This window comes from Cotesia glomerata, linkage group LG1, assembly GCF_020080835.1.
Source record: "Cotesia glomerata isolate CgM1 linkage group LG1, MPM_Cglom_v2.3, whole genome shotgun sequence".
In the NCBI taxonomy this organism is placed as follows: Eukaryota; Metazoa; Arthropoda; class Insecta; order Hymenoptera; family Braconidae; genus Cotesia; species Cotesia glomerata.
Genome location: NC_058158.1, coordinates 12,972,881 through 12,987,925, shown reverse-complemented (window position 1 = coordinate 12,987,925; position 15,045 = coordinate 12,972,881). Strand labels below are relative to the sequence as shown.

The following is a 15,045-nucleotide window of genomic DNA, read 5'->3' as shown; positions in this document are numbered from 1 at the left end:
ATAAAAGGCAGGCTACTTATCGAGAAATATAAACGATGATTGGTGGGATGGGATGAATATAACACGAAAGGTTAGTCAGGTTAGAGAAAGCTGAGCTTTTCTAAAGAAATCAATAATGCCTGGCTGGTTCCAAAAGCCCCACTCGTACTGTGTTGATATTTTATTTCAGAAAAGTACTTATCACATAATTCACGAAAATAAAAAAACTAAAATAAAACTTTTACAAATTAGACGTCATTTTCAAAATGGCCTTTTTCTAAGAAAAAATTTTTCGAAAAAAATGAAAAAAACTGTCATGATAATTGATTAATTTTTGATTTCACTAAAATTAATCCTTGTAGCTTTCTGACAGAATTTTTAAAAAATTTAAAGACTAGCAATTTGGTGATTTGTCGGTAATTTTTGAAGTCTTCAAAAAAACATTCTTGGAGATACGTATGTTTTATCTCAAAATGACTTTATACGATGCAAGTATTGTTTTCGGTTAAAAAATAATTTAAAAACAAAATTATCATCAGTTATGACTAATGTATTTGAAGCGTGAAGAAAATCTCTCAGTGGTATTCTTCTAAGATTATTTGTGTCCCAAAAATTTACTCTTCATTATATTTTTTAATTTTTTTAATGCTCAAGCTGTTATAAGTGTTTATCTAAAAAATAAAATAGTTAATACTGTAAAATAGTGGCGCCGATCCCTGTCTTTTGAACTTCCTGCAGTAAAAATTAAAAATAAAATTTACGAACCTTTTGTCTAATTTATAGACTCAGGATTCAATTTTTCCACAGATGTTAGTTAAAAGGTCGTTTTTAATCATTTTTAAGTAGATATCAGAGGGGTTGTATGAACAAGAATAAAAGTTGACTTTAGTTAAAAAAATGTAATTGGTAGCCTGAAATAGTTTTGAAACAAATGAAAATTTCATTGAATTACATGATTAGTTTTTAGCTTACAAAATTTTACTTTACCTCAATTTTTTGAAGCTTATACAAATTATTTAGAATGGATGTAATTATTAAAAAAAAAAAAAAAAACTTTTAGATGGAGAATTTGAAACTTATCTAAAATTTTCTTGAATTAAGAATATATATTATTCTACACAGAAAAAAAGATTTCTTGACTGGAGAATAAAATTCTTGGCTCAAGTAAATTTTCGGGTGCCCGAAGGAAGACCGAAGTTGTCTTGGCCGAAGTAAAAATTTTTCTTGAAATTATATTTTTGGTGTAAGTAATTTTTCTTAATTCAAATTATCATAAATACTTGATACAATAAATTTTTATATTGGATCAAGATTTTGAGATACTTTAGAGAAGCAGAGCCACCAACTTCAGCTGAGAAAAAAATTTTCTTACCTTGAGAAAATTTTTCTCTTGAATATTTGATACCCATTTTAGATTATTTTAGCACGCAATTATACATATTGAATGAAAGAAAATGGTTCAATATTATTTGATCTTCCCATTTGACATGTTCGTCAATAAAAATATTAATGAAAATTTATTATCGAGATATTTAATTTTTTGGAGCAAGAGAAAAATTTTCTCAAGACAAGAAAATCTACTTCTGTCAAGAATTTAATTTTTTGGAGCAAGAGAAAAATTTTCTCAAAACAAGAAAATTTTCTTGATTTAAATAAATTATCTTGGATCAAGATACGTATTTCTTGAAGCAAGAGAATTAATTTTGTTGGGATAAGTGAAATTTCTTGTGTCAAAAAAAATTTTTTTTTTCGCGCAAGAAAATAATTTGCAAGAAAAATATTTTCTTGGTTCAAGTGAACCATTCTTTCTGTGTACGTTATTATTAGTACGGTAAAAATTATTTTTATTTTCTAATTTTCATGAAACAAAACTGAGTGATAAAACCAAAAATTATTACAGCTCTTACTTGAATCAATTAATTTCCTAATTGATGTAAGTATTTTATTTACTTTTTTTCAATTATTTAATGATTATTTCAGATGTTGGAGTTTAAATAATTTTTTTTATAATCTCATGAAAGCTTTAAACTATCTTAAAAAATAATCAAATATCGTAACAGCGATCATTTTTGATAAATTCAACTTTAAAAATAATAAAAAAAAACGATCTTGAGGTAAACCAATATAGCCGATAAATTCGAAATATTAACCCTTCTGAAACAGTGGCGTCATCTAACGAATAAAGAAACAAGCATCTGTAGCTTAGGGATGACAACCCTCCTGCAACACCGACAGACCTACAAACAGTCGATTCGCTTACCCTCCCTTGCCCCTAAACCTCGAAAATTGCTGGCAAATATTTCGGGTGATACCTTCAGAGAAAGATAGTTCCAAAAGATTGCACCAGAGTGGTTCGAATTTTGATTTCAGTCAATAAGTGTAAAAATAATTGGATATTTTTGTAAAATCTCAACTTTAAAACTGTATCAAAACTATTAATTATCACTTTTTTATTTTTTTTTAACTATACAAATTTCGTAATTAAAATAAATTAATTTTTTTATAAATTAATTCGAAAAGTTTGCAAAAGAATTTTGAATAATATATGATTTTTAATAAAATATTTATATATGTATTACGTAATATTGATTATGGGTCTTTAGAGTAAAATTAGAATGAAATTTTTGGGACATATTTTATATATTAGAAGATAAAAATAGAAACACGTCGATATTAAAATAAAATACAAATAGGTGTAAAGCTATTTTTAAAAATCAATGTGAATGAAGCGTGTGACATCTTTCGTTGTAACGCTGAAGCGTAATATGCATGTGACTCAATCAACAATGCAGTTTGCGATGTCTCACTTAAACGTCTACTTCTGCTGTCATAGTTCGTAAAAATGATACTGCTTAATAAAAAATATTACGAGCTACTAGTATTGTCGACGAACACATTCAACTAATACAAGATTCTACGACTTTTTATATCTTGAATGGTTGTCATCAGAAGCCTTTCCACGTGCCATCATAATAGTTTAACGTTTCTCGTTTCACTGAATTTTATTGAGTTGTTACTACTGTTAGATGGCTAAAAATTCTATGGTAAGTTAACAGATTGAAGCAGTATTTACGACTAATGAAATAATATTTAACAAAACATATGAAAATACTCTTTTATATATAGTTTTCCTTACCTGATTGTTCAATGTATGTATCTGGATATATTTAATTGTATTAAATATATTCAATTCTAATTAGGGAAATCTATTTGAATTTATATCATGTTATCGAAAGGGTACGTCATTTTATATTTTCAATATGAGCAAGAACAGCAAAATGATAATGAAAAAGTGAGTCAATTCTAACAACAATCCTAGTAAAAATGAAAACCACTTTTAAAATTTTGACACAATGATACTCGCTTCTTTGATTGAAAAGTAAATTCATAGAAGTTCCCTGAATGTTTTTTGCAAACTTTATTGTATAAAAAATAACTAAAAGACTTAATTGTAGTATACATTGGGACTCGATAAGTAAAACTACCCACTGAACTACATTGAAGGTTCATTAAAATTGTATGTTGAAGATTTTCGGAAGGAACAAATTTACTTTAATGACGAGATTCAGGTTTACAAATTTTTCAATCATCATGAAAGTTATGTAACAATTGATCACAAATTTTTAAACAGTATATAAAAATAATATAATTTTTCATCGTTTATTAGTACTTCAAAACTTGATCTATCACTCTGCATGTGAAAATTTTGCGCTAGCTCTAGCCACCTGTCGGCTGACATCGAAAGACTTGTTTCACGCATTGACAATACTCAAGAAAACAATTTTTTAATTGAAAATAAATTAATGTGTGACAAAATATCTAAAAGTGTTCTTATTATTACATCTTATTTACTTCATATTTAATGTACACACGAATTTTCCTATAATGATCATTCGCTTGACCTAATCGAAAGTATAGTCATAAAAATCTATGCTTTGCACTTCTATAGATAATGCCAGAATGAAAAAAGTCATAAATAAAATATATTTAATCTCCAAATAAAAAGTTGGTTTGGTAAGATATGAAGCCTTGTTGCTAGGCAACTGTTGTTATGGGAGTGTTGCCTAGCAACGGTTGCTATGGGGATTTTTTGGGGAGCGTTATCTGGGGAGGAGGTTGTAATGAGGTTTTTAAGGGGTCTTCTATGCGGTTTCTATGAAGATTTCTATGGAGTTTTTATTGAGGTTTCTATGGGATTGACATGGGGTCATCTATGGGAGAAGGGAGGGAGAGTAGTAGTAAACATTATAAGGATGGTAAGCGGTCGAGATTATTTTCATTAATTTGATTGTATTAATTTTATTTGTTATTAACTTCACTGATATGTTTACTTTTTTTTTTTTTTACATATTTGTATTTAATAATTACATGTCAGTGTTAGTGTACAAATTATTTGTGTAATTTTTATTAATGTGATTTGATTGCAGACATATTACCCATACGTAGCGTCACGAACGCTTAAAAAAATATTAGCTAAGTCTACCGTGAGAAGAATCAGGAATGTTTTCCCCATTATACGTAATCAGCTCTCATCGTAAAATTTAATTGTATCAACAGGACGTTATTTCTAGCTGAATTAGATAAAATGTTATTCAATTTTTATTTTTTAAGATTTTTATTGAATAATTTTATATTTACCAATTATGTGATTTAGAATAGATTCATAACATCTATCCTAACGAATTTGATTATGGTTAAATATTATAATATTAATACGGTATCAAAAAAACATTATCAAGATATAGATCTTTAAATAGCATTTCATTACTCGATCTATCACTCTGCAAGGAGAAACTTTAAGCTGACCCGGGAAAAAATGATCAGATCTGATCAGATATGAACAGGCATGGGTCTTCAGGTCTGATCAGATATGAAAAATGACCGGGTCTGATCAGACTTGGCCAGGTATGTTCATGTCTGACTCGATCAGGTCCATAAAAGAAAGAAAAAAGATTGGTGACGACGGGGATTCGAACCTTGTACGTTGCGCTCTTTAGTCTGATACTTTACCTGTTGACCCAATGACTTATCTTGACTCCAGTTTACCTTTCAAACTACTTTAAGTAATTTAAATTTTATACATGACTTATCCTTATAGTTAACGAAGTTCTATACTTAATTTATTAATTATTAATAATTAATTATACACAGTAAAAAATTTCGCGTCATTGCGTCAAAAAATTTTGTGTTAAAAATTTTTATGTTAAATATTTAACACTTTTTTGTGTTGATTTAACAGAATAAATGTTAAATTTACACATAAATATGTTAAATATTTAACACAAAAATTTTTAACACTAAGATTTTTGACGCAATGACGCGGAATTTTTTACTGTGTATATTAGAGTGATTTATTTGGGACGGCTATGTATTTTTTTCGCTCCATTAACACATGGTTCTATGTAAAGTAAAAAAAAAATTTCTTCAAGGTTTATTCCGTAATTATAATTTTATTGTTTTCTTTTAAAATTGAAGTTTTTTTTTAATTAAAACGTATAGGAAATGAAGAATTATTTGTGTGTTCTACAATTTAGCAGCCTTTGACACTACTGCAATGGACCAATGCGTAGCTTAAGATAATAACAGACACCTTGAAAGGACTTATCGCCTATCGATATCAACTGATATATTTTGCTATTTTCATGCTATCAAACTCAAACTTTTACTAAATAATCTTATATTTTGCGTATTCGATGGAACACAGTAAAAAATTTTGTCATTGCGTCAAAATTCATCGTTAAAAATCATCGTTTTGGCATGGAAAATTAAAAAGTTCATGCTTATATAAGCCGAAATTTTTTATCCAAGTTGTACATTTAAAATTTATAAGGGGATAGAAACTGATACGTCATACAGAATAAATTTATTTTGAAAATAGAACTTCAGTCTATAGTTCGATAACATTTTTCTTCCAGACTTAAAATATCATTTAAGAGGGCAAATCATGCATGAACAGTTCTTGTCAGCTGATAAATGGAGTTTTAATCCTTATCTATTTTAGGCTAGATCAGACATGATCAGACATGGACAGGTCTGATCAGGTCTGAGCGTATTTAACGCTTCAGACATGAACAGGCATGGACAGGTCTGAGCATATTTAATGCTTCAGACATGAACAGACTTGATCAGATCTGATCAGGTCTGAGCGTATTTAATGCTTCAGACATGAACAGGCTTGATCAGGTCTGATCAGGTCTAAGCGTATTTAACACTTCAGACATGAACAGATCTGATCAGGTCTGAGCGTATTTAACGGTTCAGACATGAACAGGCATGGACAGGTCTGATCAGGCCTAATCAGATATGAACAGGTCTGATCAGTCCTGATCATTTTTTCCCGGGGACTCTTGCCACCTATCGACTGTCACCGAAGCATGCTTGGTTTATCCATATAAAAAATTCAAGAAAAATATTTCTTGATTTGATAACAATAAGGTAAAGGCCCCAGTAGATGCTCATGTACCAGTACATGATCATCTAGTGGGACTTTTACCTTATATTCCTTGACTAAAATTAACATTTTTTGCTCAAAAAAAATTTTTTTATAAGTTTAATCAATTAACAAAGTTGTAACAGTTTTTATCAAAAAAAAATTTTTTTTTTTTTTGAAAAAAATAATGGATTAATCAAGCTAACTTAAAAAATAATCAATACTATTAAAAAAAATCTTTAAATTTTAAAATACTTTATTATTATAAAATAAACCAGAATGAGCGATTGATTTTGGAAGACTTGAATCTTAGAAGATATTAGAAAAGATTTCTGTCAAGAAAGTGACCAAGAAGAGTCGTAAAAAAATGGTTCTGATAGTTACAAGAATCTACTAAAATCCACAAAAGTATAAAAAAGAACAAAAGCGGTAATCTATGACACAGTAGATTTTGATAAGAAAGAGTGTATAGCAGAGAAGCTACGAGTAAAAGATTTACGACGAAGTGGTGAGCGAATGATTACTCACGATTGTCGTATAATGCACGACCTTGTGTCGTAAACCGAGACACTACGATCTGAAGACGATGGGTCATGGCGTCATTGACCAGCACGAAAACGTGTCGCACATGTGTGACTTCTGACTGTGTCACCAGAACATGGAATTCATGTGGTGACACTTGAAAATACCGGATGATCATAATACATCACGTATACGCACGTGTATATAGTTCAAAAAAGTAGCAAATTATTACATGAATGAACTGGCAATTACGTATCAAAACTCTTTATTTACTACCTATTAAATGAAACGTTTAACCAGTCTCATGACCACAGTAAAATTGATCATCAACAAATTTAGTGAACATAAAATTATGTTTATTGGTCTTTAAACCGTGTTAAGGTCACATCACCTTTTGGTTATCGCCTTGATACTAAATTCAATTCGATGAGTATTAAGAACATAAAAATGTGATGTACTTGTGGGATATCTCTTTTATCTAATATCTACGGGGGGTACGGTGACTCTTTTCAAAAATTTTGTCAAGATAATTTTTTTTTGTTTTTTTTTTTTTTTTTTTTTTTTTTCATAAATTATTAGTATTGAGAAATATTCTTTCAATCTTAAGCTTATACATGATATCCGAAGCAGAATGGACCATTTAAATCAATTTTAAAAGATAATTCTTTGAATAAAATAGGAAAATTTGCAAAAAATTTTTTTATTTTTAGGTTAGAAAGTTTAAAGAGAATTCGTTTAAAATATAGCTAAAACTAATCAATCCGAAGTTTGAAAATTTTAAGAAGCAAGTGCCAGCTTAGGTAGAGCAGTCGTGTTCTCTTTCCACTATACCAGGTAAGCTTAATATTTTTTTTCAATTATCTAGATATTTTTAAATTAACTGTAGTGTACTTCCTTGTATATTATAAAAAAGTTTTCTTCGTTCGATTATCATGTATTCAAATTTCAGAGCGTTTTGAGATATTAAAGAGTATAATTTGTATAGATATTTTTTTAGACAATAATTGGGACGTCAAGGGGCCAAAAAGGATATATCCCGTATTGTTTTGTATACAATACGGGTAGTCACAAAACGACACTATTACCTTATCAAAAATAAAAAAACTAAATTGTTAAATGTGAATTCTTATAACAATTTTTGTATACGGAGGAAATTAAATGATTATAATTATAATTGATCTTTTATAATCGTTAGTAGTCCTAGAATTTTATTCACCAGATTTTACTATAGTAATAGTTACTATAGTAATAGTTACTATAGTAATAGTTACTATAATAATAGTAATAGTTAACATTACTCGAGTATTCAAAAAACTATAATCCTACCGATAGCACCTATTACTATTAACGCGATGGTAACTATCACCATAAAAAGATTTTAGGCAATAACATTCTAAGACCAGTAACTATTATAGAAGAGCAATAATAATAATGATAATCATTTGATTTTCTTTGTGTAGAATATTACAATCTAAAAAAAGTTTCATCATAAATAAAATAAAATAGTCATAAATTTTTCTTAGTATAAAAATTACCACAATGAATATTTAGTGATTAAAACCTGAAAAGATTTCAAGTTAAAAAAAATTCAAAATCTAGAATTTAATTAAAGCTATTATGTATACATTGAATTATTCTTAAAAATTATTTTAACAATTACACTAACAACCTGTTAGTCTTAAAATCTCTGAATTCTAGCCAAATATTAAGTACTTTCATTCTCATACGTTTATATTCTATGAGATTTAATTAATTATTTCAATTAAAATAGAGTAAGGACTGAAAAATACAATGTACGACTCGCAATTATCCGCATAATTAATTCGAACATAACAAAAATTAGCTTTAAAGATTAATTTCAAATTACCAAAAGGTAATTTCAAAAGTAATAAAAATGGTTTTGTTTAACGGCAAGTGAACAAAAAAAAACACTAAAGATCAGCATGGTCGGTAGAATCCAAAAGTCAAGTCGATGGTGTAGCAGGGGTTGGGCGTGGTGGGTATGAGTCATCTCTCTCCCTCATATGTCGCTTGTTCTCTGACTCTCTGTTTCTTTTTCTCTTTACCCCATGGCATGTTGCTCGATCTTTGTCATCTGGTCTTGTTGGTCGATACTCGAAACCGCATGCCCGACGGCGTCGCGATGCCAGAATCCAACTTCATGGCTGCCTACCGTACAGTATAGTACAGTATAGCTGGGATCAGTTCCATTCCAAACGAAACTGGCACCCACAACTGGATTGGCTGAATCCATTATACTTTTACTGAGTGATAAGTAGTAGTTACTTACCGGATAATATAAAATTAACATTAAGAAAAACTAAAAGACTGTTCTTGAATCAAAAGTAGTTTTAATTATTATGATCATAATAGCAGAAAACACTCGTAAAGTTAATACAGGATTATACAATTGCGATGACTCGCGAAGACCATTAAAAGCTCAGCAATGGAGACCTTGAGAGGAGCAAATTGGCATAAAATCGTCACAGAGAATAAATCAGGCGGTGGCGCTTGGCATATAACGATACAGAAACTACTTCAAGAATAAATAATAAAATAAGACGAAAAAGCAAGACAGAAGGAGGAGTCAAGTTGTTTATTTGATGGCGCCATAAAAGGCCTCTTTACGTTTATCTCCCATTTAAAATGTTCTCATAAAACCAGAGACTGCACACACAAACCATCAAACAGACATAAATCATCTCGCGAAACATCCACGCGGACTCTCCAACACTTCCTATTTCAGTTTTTAATTCTCTCTGGACTCATATGACCACGTCCCAGTCATTTCACCGTTTACTATCAAAAGTTAAAGAAGTATCCACGTGTGAACGACCTTATATATGAATATTTACATGACAAAATCACTTTGCACCTAACTGCAGATTAGTATAAATTTTAAATAAAAACAATCTTTTAAAGCTTAGCTGTTACATTGAGTATTTCTCTGATTGATTATTAAAATAATCAATTGCACGCCTCATAGCGCGAAGCGCGTGAGGTTGTGCTTTATACTCGACTCGTCAAGGTCAAGCAATTTTGTGATCTTTAAATGCCTCTATCACAACCATATTACACTTATACAATGATATAAGTAGATGTACACCGAAATAACACTTAAATTAAACCATCTTTTACTTTCTAAAATCATTTCATGATGCTATTTTAAAAAAAAAAAAACGTTTTGAAAAAAATTTTACGTGGACGTCCGGATGTCACCCCATTTTGGATGTACCAACGATTACTCCCGAACAAATTGATATTTCAAGACCGGATATTTTTTATTAGTTTAAGAATTCGATGAACTGGGTCCGTATTTCATATCACTGGCCTAGCTGACGTATTTTTGTTTTAATTGAATTTTTATTAAAATTCACTACGATACAACCGTACAAAGCCAAACGAACTTTTCTTATTTGTCACGTGAAAACTATGGCGCCACTTGATCAAGCTAGATTTTTTTAGACTGCGTGCGCATATGACAAGAAAAAAGGGCGTCGATATTTAAAAAAAAAAAATAAAAAATACTCAGTAAGAAATTACTTAATTATAATTTTTTTTTTTTTTTTTAATTAATTACACAATTTTTTCCTTAAAAAATGAATGAGCGTTATGAGGCGTGCTCTTTTATTTATTTATTTATTTATTTATTTATTTAGTTTTAATGCCAAGGCGTTAAGCCGAATGGCAAAAGATTTTCCAAATTTATTATCTTTATAGGTAACTTTAAATCAAAAATCTTTGAACGATTTTTAATTTTCAATTCATTGCTTCGATTATTAAACCATTAACATCCTTTCTAAAATACATATTTTTTACAGTATAAATGCTATATAGCATATATAGTGTATGCTATCTTTAGCAAATTTTTTTTTCTAATATTGTATAAATTATCATTCGAATTAATACTGTCATTCAAATAATCCAGAAAGAGTCTATTATTAATTTTTACAATAAAAATATACAACAAAACATTAATAATTCTGTACTATCAAATAGTGATTTGATGGACTGTGTAAAAGGAACAAATAAAAAAAAATATCAGAACAAACCAACAATTTTTCCCGTTAGACAATAAAAATGAGCGTTAGACAACAAAAATCCATTATTTGTCATTTATTTATAGGTAAATTTCTCATTAAAGATAAATTTGGGAACTGGGGAAATAAAGGATAAAGGGGGGAGGGGGGGGACCTTACTCAGTAGACATTTTTCGGTAACCGAAAAAATAATTTAGACAGCCCAGACCGGGACTCGAACCCGGATCGTTTGGTTACGCGTCAAAGGCTCTACCAGTTAAGCTATCCGAGACATTGTCCGTAACTACCATTCAGTCACCTAATAAGACCTACCGAGTAATAAACACCACCGTCCATCTTACGGTAAAGAGCCATAATTATAACTCTGAAAAAAAATTAACTGGAACTTCGGTTTGAAAACTTTTTTTTTTAAAAACGTTAATTTTTTTATGAGTGTAGAATTGTTTTGTTTACTCAACAAGACTTAGTATAGATCGCAAATAGTTATCTAACTCAGCATCATTAGATCGTAATTAATAAAAAAAAATTATCTTTTATACATCTATTAATATCGGTAAATTTTTTCGCTAAGCGCATGTGTTATGATTCCAACTGATGCTCAATTTAGTGAGTACCGAAAATACCACGAAATATTTGAAATGAAAATTTCAATAATTTTTTCCTCTTCATTTCATTGATTAGTAATGAAATATTTTCCATTAAAAATGAAATGAGCATTATGAGTCGTGTACTTTTGGATTTCCTAAAAATTTTTTTTGTTTTATTTTTTACACTTTACTTCACACTGTTCATACTATATATTACGGGTAACAGAGTTTATTTTCATGGCCTTGGATAAATATTTAAGACTTTATCCCTTCTAAAAAATCAGTACTCTCGACTTAAAATACGTAATGCTATACCATATTCTTTTACTTTACTCATGCTAGATGACAGGTAGTAAAAAATTTTCGAGAAAAAAAGTCTTTGCATGGGACGAGCGGCAACCCTTCGCTGTTCGTCTCAGTTTGTCTTCGTCCTTGGAATCAACCCTTACATTGTTATTCGTAATTCAAAAGTATTTTCAGAATTTCAGATGACATTGAGGTAACAACGTGTAAGAACTTACTGCCACCTCATTTTACCTGGAGATAAACTGAAAAAATAGCACCAGACGTAATAATATTATGAATTTATTCGTTAAATTATTCTCGGAGGTAGAAAATGCGTAGAACTCGTGCAGGGATTAAATTGGACGCATGCGGAATTTATCCGAAACTTTTTTTTCCTCTTTTATTGCCATTCGACTACGCCGGCAGCTTCAACGTCTTACATTTCCTTTTACTTGAATATTCATGTACGCGTTTCGTTCCTTGAGATTTAATTAGATTTCACATGTGAATTATTCTCTCCACAAACCAGAATCTTGCCTCCTTGAGAACGACGTTTTATTCATATACATACGTACTATATATATATATATATATATATATATATATATATATATATATATATATATATATATATATATATATATATATATATATATATATTACGATAACTTGAGATGAATTCAACTAGTTTGAGTGTAATTTTGTAATTCTTGAAAATAAATGTTTTTCTTGATTAAATATTAAGGATTGCGGTCACAAATCAAAATTATGAGTTAATATTTTTTATATCAATTACTTAGTGGATTATTCACACTGAAAAAAAAAAAATTAACTTCATTCAAGAGAAAAATTTTTGAACCAAGATAATCAATCTGAAGAATTTTACTGTTTTTAATCAGACGAAAAAGTCTGGAATTAAATCAAATTTAAATAAATCAAGAAAATTTTTTCTTTTCGAGAATTTTTCTACTTAAATGAAGATAATCAAACTCTTCAAAATGATTTTCTCGATTCAAAAAATAAACGCTTGAATCAAGTTAATTTTTTTCAGTGTTAAACTCAGAACATTTTTTGGAACAAAACCGACTGTGTTGCTTTTAAAAATATTTTTTCTTGGTTATTAAACTATTGGGTTAAGATATCATCGTATCTCCGATCGATAACTGTTATGACTTCTTCCAAAAGTATTACACAGAGAAAATAGTATAGTTGAGTCAAGAAAATTATTGAGGAAAATTTTAGTTTTTACTCTTAATAAGTAAAAATTGTAACTTCAAAAATTTTTTTTTAAAATCAATATAATTTTTTTCTTTACTCAAGAGTTATTTTTCACTGAAAAAAAAAAAAAATTAACTTGAATCAAGAGAAAAATTCTAGACCCAAGAAAATAACTCTAAAGATTTTTATTTTCTTTCTAACTACATATCTAATGTATTGATTAATGACATCAATATACTGTTAAAAGAATTTAGCTTGAATTAAGAATATCATATGAAAGAATTTATTCTTAGTTAAAGTAAATTTTAGTTTATTCAAGAATTCTTTAGCTTGATTCAAAAGATGATCTAAATCTTTGAAATAATTTTCATGGTTTAAAATCTTTTCTTTTGAATTAGATTAATTTTTCCATCAATGTGCTAAAAAAAATTAGTTTGATTCAAGGGTAAAAGAGGGTGGGGCAAGACGAGCCCACCTAAGCCGGTTTTTATTTTTTGTGGCTTTCTACTATCAAGTGGATTTACTCTCGTTCAACTTTGACTCAATTCACCGGAATTTTTCCAAAGTTCTAAAAAAAAATTTTTTCTTTGGGGGCAAGATGGCCCCCACCTCCAAAAAATGATAAAAAAAAAAAAAATTTTTTTTTTTTCATGGCAAAGTTGTTTCTCACACTAAAAATGTTTTTATTTCTCTCCTGGAGAACTGCATTCACTTTTATATTACTCAGAAAAACTATTGTTAACATAATACCAATCGTTCTCCTACTTTTACAGAAAAAAAATTGAGTGAAATGATTTTTCCTACAAACCTATTACCAAGTACAGTAACGATGATTACATTTGTGAATATTGTGAGAATTTATTTATAATAACTTTAAATGATATATCTCACTCCCACAGGGGGTTGCGGGGGTGAATGTCAATAATGAAAATTTAAAATTTCCGAGCTGTAGCTCCTATAAGGTCCAAATTTGGTAAGAATCTGTATGTGATGGAGAAATGATCTAAGAGCGGATTTTATGACAATCTACTCCCAATATGGATAGCGGGGGTGGGTGTTAACAATGAAAATTCTAAATTTCCGAGCTATAGCTCCTACAGACTCCAAAATTCGGTAAGAGTCTTCTATGAACAATTCTTATTTCCAAACAATAGTTTCATATGCATATATTTCATACACGGAAAAAAAAATTTCGTTCTGGTAACGTAACTGTAGAGTTATCACAACTATACACAGTTTACTGTTCGTTGTAGAGTTACAGTAACAAAATGTTATTTAGTTCTGATAACTCAATGTTGTTGAGCTCTCAGAGCTCTACGGGATTGTTCTCAGAGCCAAACGGTATAGTTGGGAGCGCTCTACGTTGCGCAGTAGTGGAGTGCGCTGACATATTTCATAACCTTCTAAAATGACAAACATAATTATTTTGTTACTAATCTATATTATTAAAAATATATGAGGACAATTAAGTTCCCAATTTATTTATTTAAGGAAATAGGTTTTTTTTTGTCAAATTGAATTTCGTTAGAACAGTTTTGTATTTATGGTTTTTCAAGGTTTATTTGCTGTGACTGTTAATTTAATTTATTAGTTGAATATATTGTGATAAGTGATGAGTTATCGGAATACATTAAAAAGACCCAATTTAACACAAAATAAAATTTGTTTTCGTTTATTTATCTTTTCTCGTGCATGTACGGTAATGATTTTATGTCCAATATCTATTGATATAATTAAGAAAATAAGATAATTTTATGACGACCATATTTTTATTTTACAAATAATTTTTATTTGTAATATAAGTTCTATTATTATTTTATTTCTATTATAATACTATTCTTATTTGTCATATACAATTATTGTTGGCAATATAAATTCATTCTGCCACATGTATTTATTAAATTATCAATGCTAAATCGTAAAAAAAATTACTAAGCAGACTTCCAAAAATTTGTTATAGTCTTAGAACGATCCTGTAGAGTTG

General features: G+C 29.1%; 1 protein-coding gene across 5 annotated transcripts in view; it reads right to left on the bottom strand.

Moving 5' to 3' along the window:
• Positions 1–15,045, bottom strand: part of LOC123261367 (homeobox protein abdominal-A homolog) — a 226,508-nt gene that overhangs the window by 53,984 nt on the left and 157,479 nt on the right. The window lies entirely within an intron of this gene.